The sequence below is a fragment of the Scomber japonicus genome, chromosome 24, assembly GCF_027409825.1.
Source record: "Scomber japonicus isolate fScoJap1 chromosome 24, fScoJap1.pri, whole genome shotgun sequence".
NCBI classification, from domain to species: Eukaryota; Metazoa; Chordata; class Actinopteri; order Scombriformes; family Scombridae; genus Scomber; species Scomber japonicus.
The window spans coordinates 6,113,847-6,128,345 of NC_070601.1; the positions used below are offsets into that span (position 1 = coordinate 6,113,847).

The 14,499-nt window shown below is 40.6% G+C and overlaps 1 protein-coding gene across 2 annotated transcripts in view; it reads right to left on the minus strand.

Moving 5' to 3' along the window:
* ccdc28a (coiled-coil domain containing 28A) overlaps window positions 1-14,499 on the minus strand; it is a 114,925-nt gene that overhangs the window by 2,595 nt on the left and 97,831 nt on the right. The window contains exon 3 of one of the 2 annotated variants that reach the window (XM_053314729.1): window positions 5,776-5,891. The gene's annotated coding sequence lies outside the window, so the exon portion shown is untranslated. Of the gene's footprint in view, window positions 1-152; window positions 469-5,775; window positions 5,892-14,499 lie in introns of those variants that run through there. The other variant, XM_053314728.1, reaches the window with a different exon arrangement.

The window sequence follows — 14,499 nt, forward strand, 5'->3', positions numbered from 1 at the left end:
GAGCATGCAGACAGAAACCAATCATAGCAGCAATGTATCCAGGCTAAGCTAGGGTTAGCTCGCTACCTAGCTGTCCGGCTAATCTTCAAAATTTGGACTTCAGAGTTAATGTCACTAAACAGAAAGATAAACACACGAATTCAACAACTCACAAGTGCAGCTGCAAACATCCGCAGTCGGGTGTGACAATGATAAACTGTCAACACGATTAAAATATTTGCGAAACTACTCAAATTTGCGTGTGTAGACCGCAGGCTAGTTAGCTAACCCTACAAACTCCGAAAACTTCCTGTTTTGGTCAGGGCCGAGTACCAAATCTCTATGAGTCCACCCCTACATTTGTGAATTAGTGATTAAAACAATACTTTATGTCTTTATAATTAACAGAGTTATATATATAACAGTGCTTTGACTCTTAAAACAACAAAACAGTACTTATTTATTATTAACTCAACAATACCTTGATAAAAGTTGATCATCTGCCCTGCGTAGTGCTCTTCTAAGGGTCCTTAAAAACAGGTTTGGACTGCGGCCGCTGGTCGGTTACGTCACATTACAGTTTCTTCTTTACTCATAGTAATATTTACTTTTTATATTGTGTACTTTTTTTTTAAATAAAAATGTACTTATTATGTTTTATGCTCAGTCTAAATGATGTACAACTTTGTAGAGCACATAAACGACCAGTATCTTGAAAGCAATCAAATTTTACTAGCACAACATTTACACACATATAGCCTACGATTATGTTAATATGCAACCCTTTAAACTTTATATTGTACACATTTATTTTACCTTTTGTTAATTATACAAATTCATTTTACACATTTATTTCTGTTCTCAGGTGATAAAATGCTGATATTTCAAGATGGCAGTTTGAACTTTTGCATATATTAAAGTTTAATTTTAAGAAAAGCATTTTCCTATTTCCCAGAGTGACTTCTTCCTTTCCTCTTTGCCTTTCTATCTTAATGTGACCACAAATATGCAATCATGAGTTAGTCCATATTTCAGTGTCACTGGGTCAGCTCATAAATAGGTCATATGAGGACACTATCAAGTGGTGTATTGCTACTCTGGTTTCACCTCGATGGCGACATTTTCTCGATGCATAATTATTTCCAAAATCTTTGAAGCAGCACAACATTAATTCTGTTTTAGTGGTACTCTTGGGTATTTTTGACAAACGGTAACTGAGGTGTAGCTCCAGAGTATAACCACAAGGGGGAGCTAAGTGAACATCTAATGATGATCCCACTCTGTCCCTCTTTTAATAATAGCTGAGGGGGGAAAAAAGCTGAAAAGAGGTACTTTGTACACTGTAATCAACTGTGCAGTTTCTCATGAACATAAACTATATTCAAATTGCTCATTAACTAAATTCCAAAACACATTTCAAGCATTTATTAGCAGAGACAAATGTTTTGTCACTGAATGAGGATTAAAGTGTGTGAGGTCTGTAGGTGATGCTATTCCAGTCACAGTCTGGAATGATTTTATTAACTTTTACTGTCACCCAAGGGGAAAAAACACTACTCTCATTGTCAGTGCTTGTAATCACATTGCTGTCCCTTGTTGGTATTTACAGGATTTTCTTTGTAAGCCATTCAGGAGGGGGGGAAAGTATCAGCTAGATGCTTTAAATTATTTTCAGTTTGGAGCTAAAAGCTCTGATTTTCTGTTGAAAGGTCAAGAGAAAATATTTCCCCAATGAACTTCTGTATGGTATCACATCATGAAATGCACGTGATAGTCATTTTGTCATGATCAGGGCTTGTCACTGGGACAACATACAATCCATAGAGTCTCTAGCTAAGCTGGCCTCTCATAACCCATAGCTCGGGAAATTTCAAAGTTTTCATTTCAAATTGACTTGTATAGCACCATCTCATATACGAGCAGTTCAAAGTGCTTTTTAATAAAAAAACATCCATGCGTACATACTGTACACATGAAAACACACACATGGTACAAATATGGTGTGTTCATTTAAGAAAATACTTGAGTGAAGAGGAATATATTAAGGTTGGTTTTGGAAGAACAGTATTGGAGCAAGTCTAAGACAAGCAGACAAACTATTCTTTACGTGCATAAATACTGAATCTCACCAAATTGAAAGGGCTCTATGTACATTAAGGAGATTTCCACCTTGTGACCAGAGAGATCTTGTCTGAGATGTACTGTGGAGCCAGATTGGTAAGTGCTTTGTAAAGGCCCAGGAGTTATATGGTGTTCTGGATAAACTTTAATCTATGGGTTGTTTTGCATGGAGGACTCATAAACAGATAAATGCAATAATCTAGCCTGCTCATGACAAAAGCATGCATGAGTTTCTCTGAGTCAGACTGGGAAAGAAAGCTTCTGATTCTGGAGTATGGAGTATTGCTGGTGTTTTCCTTTAAGCTGTGTTCACCAATCCATGCTTTCTTCTAAGATTTTAATTTGAACATGTTTACAGTGATATGGACTCCAGATACTTGCACACCAGCTGTCTCTGAGGTTTAACACCCACAACCAAAATCTGAGTTCTCCTTGTTCAGCGGAAGGAAGTTTGCTGCCATCCAGTGGTTGATTTCTTTCAAGCAGCTGACTAAGGAGTGTATGTGTTAGAAGTCATCAGTGGATAAGAAGCTGTTTGTTATGGGCATAATCATGGCAGCTGATGTTATATTTGCTGATAATGTAATCAAGAATAGAAGAGGACCCAGGTTTGAGCCCTGTGGGACCCCACACACTAATTTGAAGTCTGCTGGAGTGAAAGTCCCCAAGGGTGATAATGAAATCTTACTGGAGGACCATGCCAGACTGGCCCACCCAGCTTCTTAGCCTTTACAGCAGGATCCCATGATCCATTATGTCAAATACAGAGCGTACTACAGCTGAGGGTTTTTTTTTTATTGTTGCTGTCACTGTCACTGGTCCTCATGTCATTAACTTTTATAAGATCATTTTGTGCTTTAAAACATGCAGAAGCCAGATTTTAATTTATCATACTGTACATAATATGACATGTAAGACAGCAGTTTAGTTGCTGATATAAAAACTTCTCAGTGATCTTCCTCAGGAAGGTTAGGTTGGAGATTGACCTGTAGTCACTATGTGCATTTGGGCCCAGGTTGTTCTTATTTAGAAGTGGTCTAATAGCAGCAGCTTTCAAGCAATGGAGAAATATACCAGTCTGGAGACAACATGTCATCTGTGAAAAACTTCAAAACATATTTTAAAAAGGATGCTGGAGGTGGATCAATGGGATAACTTAGAGGACTTAAGCAAGTTTATACTGTAGCATCAATGTGATCTCTTGAGTCTACAGTGGAGAATGCTTGAGTCTGTTAGTCAGTTAGTTACTTAGGTAGCAGTGAAATTAGTAACTGGGATATTTCATTTGGAGGTTGAGGAAGTATTAGAAGAAGCAGCTGGGGAGTAGCTGAGGTGTTTTGTTTCCACTGATGTATTTAAGTTTCTATTTTGTGGCTACTGATAGTAAACCTGGAGATGTTTTCTGATAGACGTCTGCTCATCTGAAAATCTACCTTATCATCTATCAAGATTCACATGTATTTTGTCCTTGCCAATCAGCATTGTTGAATACATTAGTAGTTCAAACACCTAGTGAGGTATGAGTAGGCTTAAATCTCAGACACAGTTACTTTTTAAACATTTTTAAGAGGTGGGACTGTGGCCAAAGAAGCAAAATTGCAATTTAAAAAGTGGGGGAAAAAAGTTCCATAGTTTTCGGAAAACTACCTGCTCTGGAAAATGGGCTAGTGTTGGCGGATAATTCTCCCCTTCATCTTTCTCACTTCCCTTCATGCTGTTTCTCACTTCCCTTCATGTCGTGTTGTCCTTTTCCTCCTCTCTCCTGTCGCCCCTTTTTCCTTTGTGAGCTTATGTGTGTGTTTGCTGCATTACAGTGGCTGAGTGAGGTGAACCAGGATAAAATGTTACAGATGAACACATTTAGACTGTCGCATCCACACAGCCATTAACTTTGTGGTTGTACACACACGCGCACACACACACACACACAAACACACAAACACACACCTATCTCTCATCCATAATTGCAGTGTAGGTGCTGTTTGGAGAGCTAGCTACTAGTTACAGCCAGTTCATTCACACAGCTGCTTGAATTATGCATTGGATTGTAAATGAATGGCAACTCATTTAATTACACACCATGTCTTACTGCTAATTCTAAGTTACCTGCCTTTCTAATGCAACATTATTCCAGCATTTTAACAGACTTACTTTAGCCACTGAAGACACTGTAATCTGGGGACCAAAAGGGATTTAAATAAATTGAGCAAAAAGCATAAAAACACACTGCAGTTATGATGATTTGCCTGCACGTGATGAGATAGCTACCCACATTATTTTATTAAGATGGATGAGAGCCTCTCTGTTTTTGTTTTGTTTGTTTTGTATCTTATTATTTCAGACAGGATATTAAAACTGTCATTTCTTTTTTTCTGTGGACTTGACCCAAAATCAGCTCAGAAATGTCCACGTTGTATCTGATGGAGAACAAAAGCACGAAGGCCGTTTTATTGTTTCTATTCATGTGTTCCACATACACCCCACTTCGATACTGTACATCCCCCCAGTGTGACAGGACTCTCAGGGGACTTGTAAAGTAGACTCTGGGTGTGTGCGCAGGTCCATCGGGTATAGGGGTTAAGCAAAGTTTACAAGTGTGTGTTTTCATCTCAGCAGCTGTGACCCAGAATAAGACATGTTTTTATCCCTTCATATTTGTTCATCAACCTCATATACCCCTCGCACACAAGCACGACAACTCAGGCACACTTGAACCGAGTGTTTCCTATTAAAAATGACTAGATTCATATCTCTCTCAGTTGCTTGTATAAATAGATGTTCTGTGTGAGAGGGAGGGAGACGTCTTGTCCTTGTCTTGCATTTGCTCTCCTTGCAAGGACGAGGAGATTGCAGATTGTAGATGTGCAAGAGAAAAATATATATTTAGCAGACATTTAAAATAATAAAAGGGCTTATCAGTTGTTTTTATGCATCCTTTCTTTGCTAACTTTAGCAAACATTACTCTAAATAATTTTAATTTGACCTTACATATGAAACAAATTTCCAACGAATGAGAGAATAAGGTTAAGATTTGCTACTCACTGCAAAACAATCAGTTCAATTCTCTTAATGTGAACATGTGCTAAATTCTTTACCTTATTCCCTGACATTGGACCTCCACACACGTGCATATACAGTTGACATGTTGCATGGGATGTATCTGCATTAAAACATTAGACCCTGCAGTTCAGTTGGTTCTACTCTGTTGCTGTGTTCTGCATATTTATACGTTTCTAATTCTTCCCCAAACTCCTCTTGTCAAATTCTCTCCATTACTCATCCCTCTCCTTCTGATTCACTCCATCTCTATTGGTGATACTTTTTTCATTTTCCTGATTTAATATAGTGGAACAGAGCTCCACTCCCAGGATGAAAAACATCATAATAAAATGCTGAAATAAACTTTACTGGACCAGAGAGTGAGAATGGAAAGGTATATCAACACATGCCAAACATTCACTGAGACATAGCAGTTATGGTGCACATTTGCTTCTTATTAAATGTGATTCTATTTCTCACTCAATTTACCTGTCATCTCAAACTCTCTTGCCACTCTGCATATCCTCATATCTTCTCTTTAACTTCCCTCTTATTCTATTCCCCATCTCCTCCCCCTCTCCTCCTTTCTCCTCTCTACCCCTTCTCCCATTTGCCTCTTCCTGTCCTCTTCTCACCACTCTGTAGAGGGTCCAAGTGACATTTGGCTGTCCCCTGCCTCGAGGGGGTCCAGGAGATGCAGACGTTTTTGGCAGGCGGGCACAGGGACGCCTAGGGGTCCTGACGGGGACTCCTGGACCAGGAAGAGAAAGAAAGTACACATCATAAAATGCACCCGCAGTCAGAAACACACATACACTCTCGGGTGCACATGCATAAGCAAACAATTGCACAAAGAGCTAACAGAGACACACACTGACACATGTAAATGTGTACACACACAAACACTCATGCACCTACCAATCAAACACACATAATGAAGACACAGTGGATGGTAAATGTGAGAAGGCGAGGGAAGCTGCCCCCACGGAAAAGTTTGGAAAACGCTAAATGGAGAATTTGAATTGCTAAACTACAGAATTTCCAAATGGCTGACGAGCCTCGTTTTCTGCTCACAATATCAGAACATGACATGGTGTATTATAACAACTTTTCAGGCTATAGTTATATAAGACACAGGAATGATGCAAAGATAAGATAATCAAGTAAAATGAGAGGCAATTGCATGTGAATTTCACTTGATCACTCAACCCTGAAATGTATTTTCATTGTTCACACATGTTGAGTATAAAAATGTACCTCCATGTAATCAGCCAATTGATTCAATGCAATCTAACTTTCCTTACAAATGTCTCAAATATTAAACATGCAAATTCTATGAGCCAAGAAATCCAATGCTGTAGGTAAACTAGGAGGAATAAAATCATTAAAGATCACACCTGGGTCTTAACTCTAAGACCCAGAACATGGCATCACTTTCTGTGTAGTTGTGAATATATTCTTTATTTTGTCACATCATCCTTTGTACACTATCCATTTCAAGCATCTTTCAAACAATGATGCCACACATATTTTTGAGGTGGCACTTATATCTTTGGTGCTAAAAGGTCACTTCTGAACTACACTTCCAATAGTTCACCTGACAACTGAATTGTATCTGATTTCACCTGCAGAAATGTGCTCTTGCCGTGCATCAAACTGGCAGGACATTAAGTGAAAGTTTAATCAGACTGAACTGCATGAGGTGAAGGATAGAGGATCAATTTGCAGTCAGAAACAAAAACATCCCCCGCTGCTTTCGTCAATGAAACGATCACACCTTTAGAGTCCTAAGCATGACTGCTATTATTGATCATGCTAAGTACCCTGCTAATTTTCTCTTTACTGAAAAAAAAACTTAAACAGTAGCAAAAAGAAGATACATCTGCACCAAATTATTGATAAATACCATCCAAAGAAGGTCAAAATGAGGGCTTGAATATAAGATTTGTTCAGATGGACAGTTTTGGTGGCGTGACTGTCCTCATCTCTAACCACTCGTGGCCCTCTGAGACCACTCATCTGTCTATTTTCCCTCTCCACTCTCCTCTGTCTCTCAGGTCTCTTCACAGAGATAATACGCTGGTCAATGGAGGGAGAGACAGAGCGAGGGGAGATGGAGATGCAGGGCTAATTGCGGGGTGTCGGAGCTCGTCGCCACAGCACTGCCCGCTGTTTTGGCTCACGAGTCAGCCATAATTACCTGGTAGCCGCAGATGTTTCACGCCATTGTTGTGCAGCCAGACAAGAGAGGGAGGGATGGATAGATGGACGGAGAGGTGGGGAGGTACGAAGAGGGAGAGACGGAGGCCAGTTCTCGCAGCCAGCTGCAAACTTCTGCACACGTGCAAAGAAACAGCAACCAGACACTTTTATTCTCCATTCATCCATCCATCTTTTTTATCCATTCTTTTATTCATCTCTTTCAATCCATTATCAAACCAACCCTTTTATATTTGCACCTTGAGTGTTGATGGGTGATAATAATTCTTTGTGTTTGTGTGTGTGTGTGTGTGTGTGTGTGTGTGCGTGTGTGTGTGTGTAGCCTTCCCACTGAGGCAGAACAAAGTAGCGTAATAACTCAGACACTGAGCTGACCCTCTCTGCTGCTCTCAAGTACATTTAATGGAGGTGTGTGTGTGTGTTAGCATGCATGTGCATCTTTGAGTGTGTGTGTGTGTGTGCGTGTCTGTCATAGGCTACTTTCGGGGACAAATTCCAGACTAAAGACCGGTTAATTGGGGATGACTTGTCCAATTGAGGACAAAAGCCATGTCCCCAATTGGGAAAAAACTGATTTTTGGGTCAGTTGTTAAGGTTAGGATTATGGTAAGTCATTGTAATGTCCCCAAAAGTGACCTAGGACAATAGGTGTGTGTGTGTGTGTGTGTGTGTGTTTGTGTGTTTAAATAGCTGATCCCCTCCAGGGGTGAATTGTTATGGATGCTGTTCTGTTGAAATTACTGTTATTTGTTTCCTTTAAAACAAGCTAATTGCAGCATAGCCGATTGCTGTGTGTGTATGTGTGTATGCGTCAATTTGTTTGGTTCCTTGTTTATTGTTTGTTTGTGTCGCATTGCAGACCCCTTCAATTTCTTTAGCATGCACACATTTTCACTCCGGCGTCAAAACTCATTCTGCTGCAGCTGTCGGGCAGCAATTTGACTTTTTAAGCCAATTTTTCAAAGCTTAACACCAGCGCTCCACAAATAAAGGAGAGGAAATTATCTGCACATGAATTGTGTCAGAAACAATAAATCTCACCAAGTGAAAACAAGTCATCAACTTTCTGATGTTTTTATACTTCATTCTTATTGAATAAAAAAGTAGTTTCTCTAAGTGCTTAAATAATTCCCTCCACAGGAATATCTGTCTTTTCATAACACTACCTCGCCTATACAGATAGAAAGTGAGAGGATTCAAGTCATTAAAATGACCTGAAATATGTCTGTACCAAACTTCATGGCAATACATCCAATAGCTGTCAAAATATTTTCACTCAAGCAAAGCAACTTTTTTTCATTATTTTTAAAGAATAATAAAACTAAGCACACCAGTAATAGTCTCTAATTGCTCAGGAGAACGGTGTGCACGAGTCCAGCATGGTGAATATTTATGGTGATTGCCCATTTTGGTAATAATGGTACTTTTTGCTTTCATTTTTTCATTTTTTTGTGGTTTTAAGTTGTTTAAAGTGTCTGACTGCCAGTGTTTCTTACTAGGGATGCACCACAGGGTCGTTATTGGTGCCAATTTGTACTATACAATTACTGGAGATATGGCATATAACAAAAATAAGACTTAGTATCTAATATAAAAGAGTAAAAGTGGAAATAAACCTGTCCTAACACCAGATGTTACTGGTAACACAGATGCAGTGTTTATATGAATATGTGACCGAGTAAGAAAGAGGAACGTGAGCCAATGCTGGTGTTGAGTGGGTTAAGTGTGTGTGTGTGTGTGTGTGTGTGTGTGTGTGTGTGTGTGTGTCGGTGTTAAGTGGGACATCTCAGACAGACAGGCAACCCTCTCACAGGCCTCCTCGTCTGCCAGGCAGGTGAGCCAGTGTCTCTTTATCTGTCTCTCTCTCTCTCTCTGTCTCTCTCTCTCTCTTTCTCTCTCACATACACACACACACACACACATACACCACACACACCTCTGCCAGCTCCTTCACGCCCCCCTGTGCCAGGTACGTCTACGTCCCGTCTTTGTGTGCGAATGAAAGCGCAGCAGATCTGACGAGGAAGAAAATACACACGCACACACGTGGCATTCTCACGGGGAGGGGGGAGAGGAGGAGGAACGAGAGGAGGAGAGGGAGAAGAAGAGGTGGCCTCGCCTTCCCTCTCATCCCTCAATCCAACACTTCTCCTCCTTTCGTTTGGTTCCATTCGTTCGTCAGTTCTTTCCGTTTTGTGCCGTTCCATGTGCTGCTGCTCTGTCTGTCTGTCCGTCTCTGCCTCCGCTCTTCTCCTGTCCTCCCTTTCTTTGCGCTCCATCCTTTTTCTCCCCATCGCACCGCTCGCTTTCTTTCCCATCCATCCTCTCTTTCTCCACGCCTCGTTCCAGTTTCCAAGTGCTTGGACGAGGGCTCGCTGCTCCGGTCACTGCTCAGGGAGTACGGCGAGCTAAAGTAGGCTCGGCGTAGAAGAACATCACACACACACACACACACACACACACACACACACACACACACACACACACACACACACACACACACACACACTTGAACAAACAAACAGAAACGGGCCCTTTCTCTTGCTCCAATTTCAATTGTGTCTTGTTTGCTACCTGCATATGTCTCTACCTTCTCCAGATCCCAAAGCTTATCTGTACAACCAGCCTAGAAAGCATGAGAGCTGGTCTGACATCATACGTATCCAAACACCAAGCGCTCAGAGATAAGCCTCCCTGCTCCTATCTCAATCAGTTACTCACCACTCACGGCCAAGCGAAGTTCAGCACCACAGAACTGCACCGAAGCGAGTAGAAGAGAATCCACTCTGTTATTCTTATTCTTAAGTTATTGTGGCCGTGAAAATACATATTCTTACTGTCTTGAAGCACAAAATGTCTTAATATATGTGCTATATGATGCCTTAAACTGTGACTAAATCCTGCCTTGTGCCTATATCTTTAAGATCCCCACCCAGCTGAATTCAACTGCCAAATTTAAAGTCCCCTTCTACTCAAAAATGTGTTTTGCTTACTGATATTTAGATGTTCGAGAAGAATTATGTATGAGTTTGATAACACAAAGCTGTTTTTACATTCACCTGCTCAAGGGGTTAAAGTTAAATATGTGTACCAACGAACAGGATTGGTAACATAACAACTATTTTGAAGCCAATCATAGTCCAGTATTCAGCATGCACAAGCCTGATATGAAAACTTGAAACCTCCAGTTTCAGAACTCCTAAATACTCCAGTATGTCCACCTGCTTAGAAGCTAGTTTCTGTTTGGTGCTGAAGTGTTTTTCGGTAGAGGTCATGATACTTGATTTTGTGTTGGTCTGTTTTTTGCAACATTATGGAAGAATCATCTGAGGGGTACTCCATCAACACAGCTGAAGCTGTGCTTATTTGAAAAGGACAATCTTGATTATCGTAAGCTTTCACATGAATCCAATGTGCACATAGCACCAACCTCAAATGGCCAACTGGAAGCAGACCAGTTACCACCGGTACCCATGAGGCAATAATGGTGCTGCAGTCACTAAACAGACTAACTGGTATTTTTGTAAAGGTCCCTCACAGTTCTTCCATCCTATGTTTAAAAAGTGATGTGAGCACCAAAAGACACTCGACAGAACCAACTTTAGGGAGTGTGTTCCCGCCTGTCGGACATTCACAGAAGCACACAGCTAAATTAAGCTTGACAGCTAGTCTGCTACAGAGCAGGCTAGTTCTGCGGTATAAGTTGCCATGGTTACTAGTCACAGAGTCATATAAGCCACTATAGTGCAGTGGAGACTTATCAAAATTAGTCTGTCTTTTAATTTTTCCAGCTCAGTAGACTACACCTCAGTATTGTTCATCATTATTCTCTTTGTTTTCATCGTCTTTACCTTCCTCTTTCCTCTGTTATTCATCCTCATCATCATCGCCTTCATCATTGCATATTGATTTGTCGTAGCTCTCCAGGCGTTCGCTGACCTTTCATATGAGGTGCTCGTTCTTCAAGACTTCAAGAGGTGAGAATGATTGATGTCTAATCTTTGATATCCTCTGAAGATGTGTGTGTGCATGTGTGTGTTTTTATGTGGGTTGGTTGCTTAGGACCTCCTATAGTTAAGGAACCAAAGGTCCTCAGGGTATTAGAGCAGGAGATCAGGCAGTCAGCTTACACTCACACACACACACACACTCACTCACACACTGGCACTTGTACACATATTGTGGTGTCTCAGCGACCTCTTGGTGAGTTCAGTGGCAAGGCGTGGTGAGAGTAGTCGTTTGAACCTGCAGATCTTAAAGATCACACTCAAACACACACACACACACGTACTGACAACCACACACACTGATAACCACACACACAGATTAATGCTAAAAGAAGCAAACAGTCAAACCTTTTTTTAGGCTGACAGGGGGTTCATGGATTGGACTGATGGCAGGAAGCAGCAGAAACAGACATGCAGGAAGTGGGTGAGTTTGAGAGCGAAAATAGAAAAAGTACAGTGATCTCAGTGGAAAAAGAGAAAACATAGAGTTGATTGCTCATCAAAACTTGTTACTCATTTTAGAACATATTGTTACTTTGTGTATTTCTTTTAGTGAACATGTTCTTATTTGGAAATCAAGAATGTTGTTTGTTAATCAGGTTATGCTACAAAACACAGCAATCCACCAATTACATAATTTGATTTTTTTCCGTCTCTTGAGGCCTCCACACTGGGTTGGTTAGACCTTTGCAAAGAGTCTTAGACTCTTAAAAGTACAATTTATTTGGGACAATTCAACAAAATCAAGACGTTTAAAATACAGAACCACCACACATAAAAATCTGCCAAGATATAGTGCTAGAAAATTAAATTTCAATCTTAAAAATGAGCAATTTTGGTAACTTTTTACTCAAAGTGACAATATGCCACACTGGGATATGTGACAATGTCAGTGTTACATTGAAAAGAAAAAAAAGTATTTGTGAATAAAACAAAAAGGAAGACAGTCAATGATGGAGTTATGTAAAAGAGATGAAGAAAGAGGTGGGGGAGGGCAGGGGGGAGGTTGAGAGATGAAGGAGAAGAGACGAGTCTTTAATGTGCGTGGGTCTTGTAAGGTCAGACGGGGGCTAGGGAGGGGGGGGGAAAGGTTACAGGAAAGGTTACCATGATTTATTTAATCACTGATCCATCAGACGCAGCACGCACACACACACACACACACACACACACACACACACACACACACACACACACACACACACACAATCTCACATACACACACTTATTATCTCCCTTTCACCTTTTTTCTACAAACATGCGTAACAGCAACTTTTGTCAAATAAAAAAGAAAAGATGAAGGAGACAGAAGGATGATTCAGGTCTTACAGCTACCAGAAAGATATTATCTACAGAGTAATAATACAAATATTATCTGACAAAGATTTGAAATAACACAGCAAGTTGTAACTACATGTTTTATTTGCCACAGGAAACAGAGACTTTTCTGACACATGGTTAAGAAAATGTGTATCTAATGTAGATCAGCCACATCATGATTATATATATGATTGGTGCATTTCTGCTCAGTACAGTAAAAGCCATTATGTGACCGTACTGTCCATTTATCTACATATTTATATTACAATTACTTATTACTGATACACATGTATTTATTTGAAAGAGACGGCTTAATAAAAGTGTACATCTGCATGTTCAATATTAAGACCGAGAGCCTTTTTGAGCACTGTCAACTTTTAAATATGTTAATTATGACATTGTTAACATTTATTAAATGTTTTACTCCTAATACTTGAATAAGTTGAGAATGTTATTATTACTATATTATTCTAGGAGACAACTAAACATAAGTGGCTGCTTATTGTTAAAATATCTACAATCAAGACAAAATTAAGTAGAGTCAAAACACTTTTTGTTTTTAGTATTATAGCTACAATGCTTTGGGAGATTATGTGAATTGTCAAATTTGAACACTTTTGGTTGAGGTATAATGAAGAAATTGTTATTGTTCTCTTTGAAGCCAACAATGTGCTAATTCTGCTTTTGTTGTCCACAAACTGACATATCGAGGACATTACTGTAACACTACTACATTCACATTAATACTGATAGCAAATTGATTTTTTTTCCCACTGAAGTTGTATTTGTTCTTTTCAACATCTCTTCAACTAACGTTTTCGAAGTTAAACCTCAGTTGGACAACTGACAGTAACTACTGTCACCACAACTGCATTTTGTGAACTTTCCAAGGTATTTTTGGCCCAATTCCCTGTTGGATTTCGAACCCAACCTGATACTGACATGAGCGCCGGGTTTCCTGGAACGTGTAAAGAGGCACAGGAAGACTAAAGAGAATAGGAGAGTGGTGCATCGCTTGTGCATGCAAAAGAACACTCATGAAATATGGAAGACTTTGGAATAGTCAATGTAATTAATGTTAGCAATGAAACAAAACGTCCACCGCTGCTGTCATATCACTTGCTTTGCACACACACACATGCACACATCTTATCCGGAAGAGACAGAGGGGTAGATGGATGGAAAGGATGATGAGAGGATGAAAGTGTCACACTCATTTTTTTTCTGCCTTTTGTGGCGGAGAATGCCCCGAGGCAAGAATTAACAGAGGGAAGAGATAGAGAGGGAAAGTGAAGGATAGAAAAAAGGGACGTAAAAAAGGAGGTGTCTCAGTGACAGTGCCAACACCACCGCCACCACCACCACCACCACAACCACCCACCCCCCTCTCATTCCCACCATGTCTCCCTCTCCCTGCTCTATCTCAGTTGCTTTGCTTGAGGCCTCACTAGCCCTTTGCAGGGAGCGACCTTGGTGGTCACTGAGCTGGTGTGAACAAGGAAGAAACAGGCCATATGGGTGAGACCGAGCGAGAAATAGATGTAGAGATTCAAGGAGAGTGCTAACTAATCCTTGATTTGTCTCTTTCTTTTCTCCCCCTCCTCTCTCTCTTTCACACACACACCGTCTGGGCTACATATGTGCTCCTTCACCCCTATCTCTTGGCCGGGGCTGGGGCCAGTGCCCCTGCCACCTTACCCAGGGCAAGGGCTGCATATGTTGGGAAGGTGGGTACTACAGAGGGGGGGAGATGGGCTGGGTGGGCAGCAGATGGCTGAGCCCTAAGGCCTCCACTGGTGTGGCCGGTGGTGA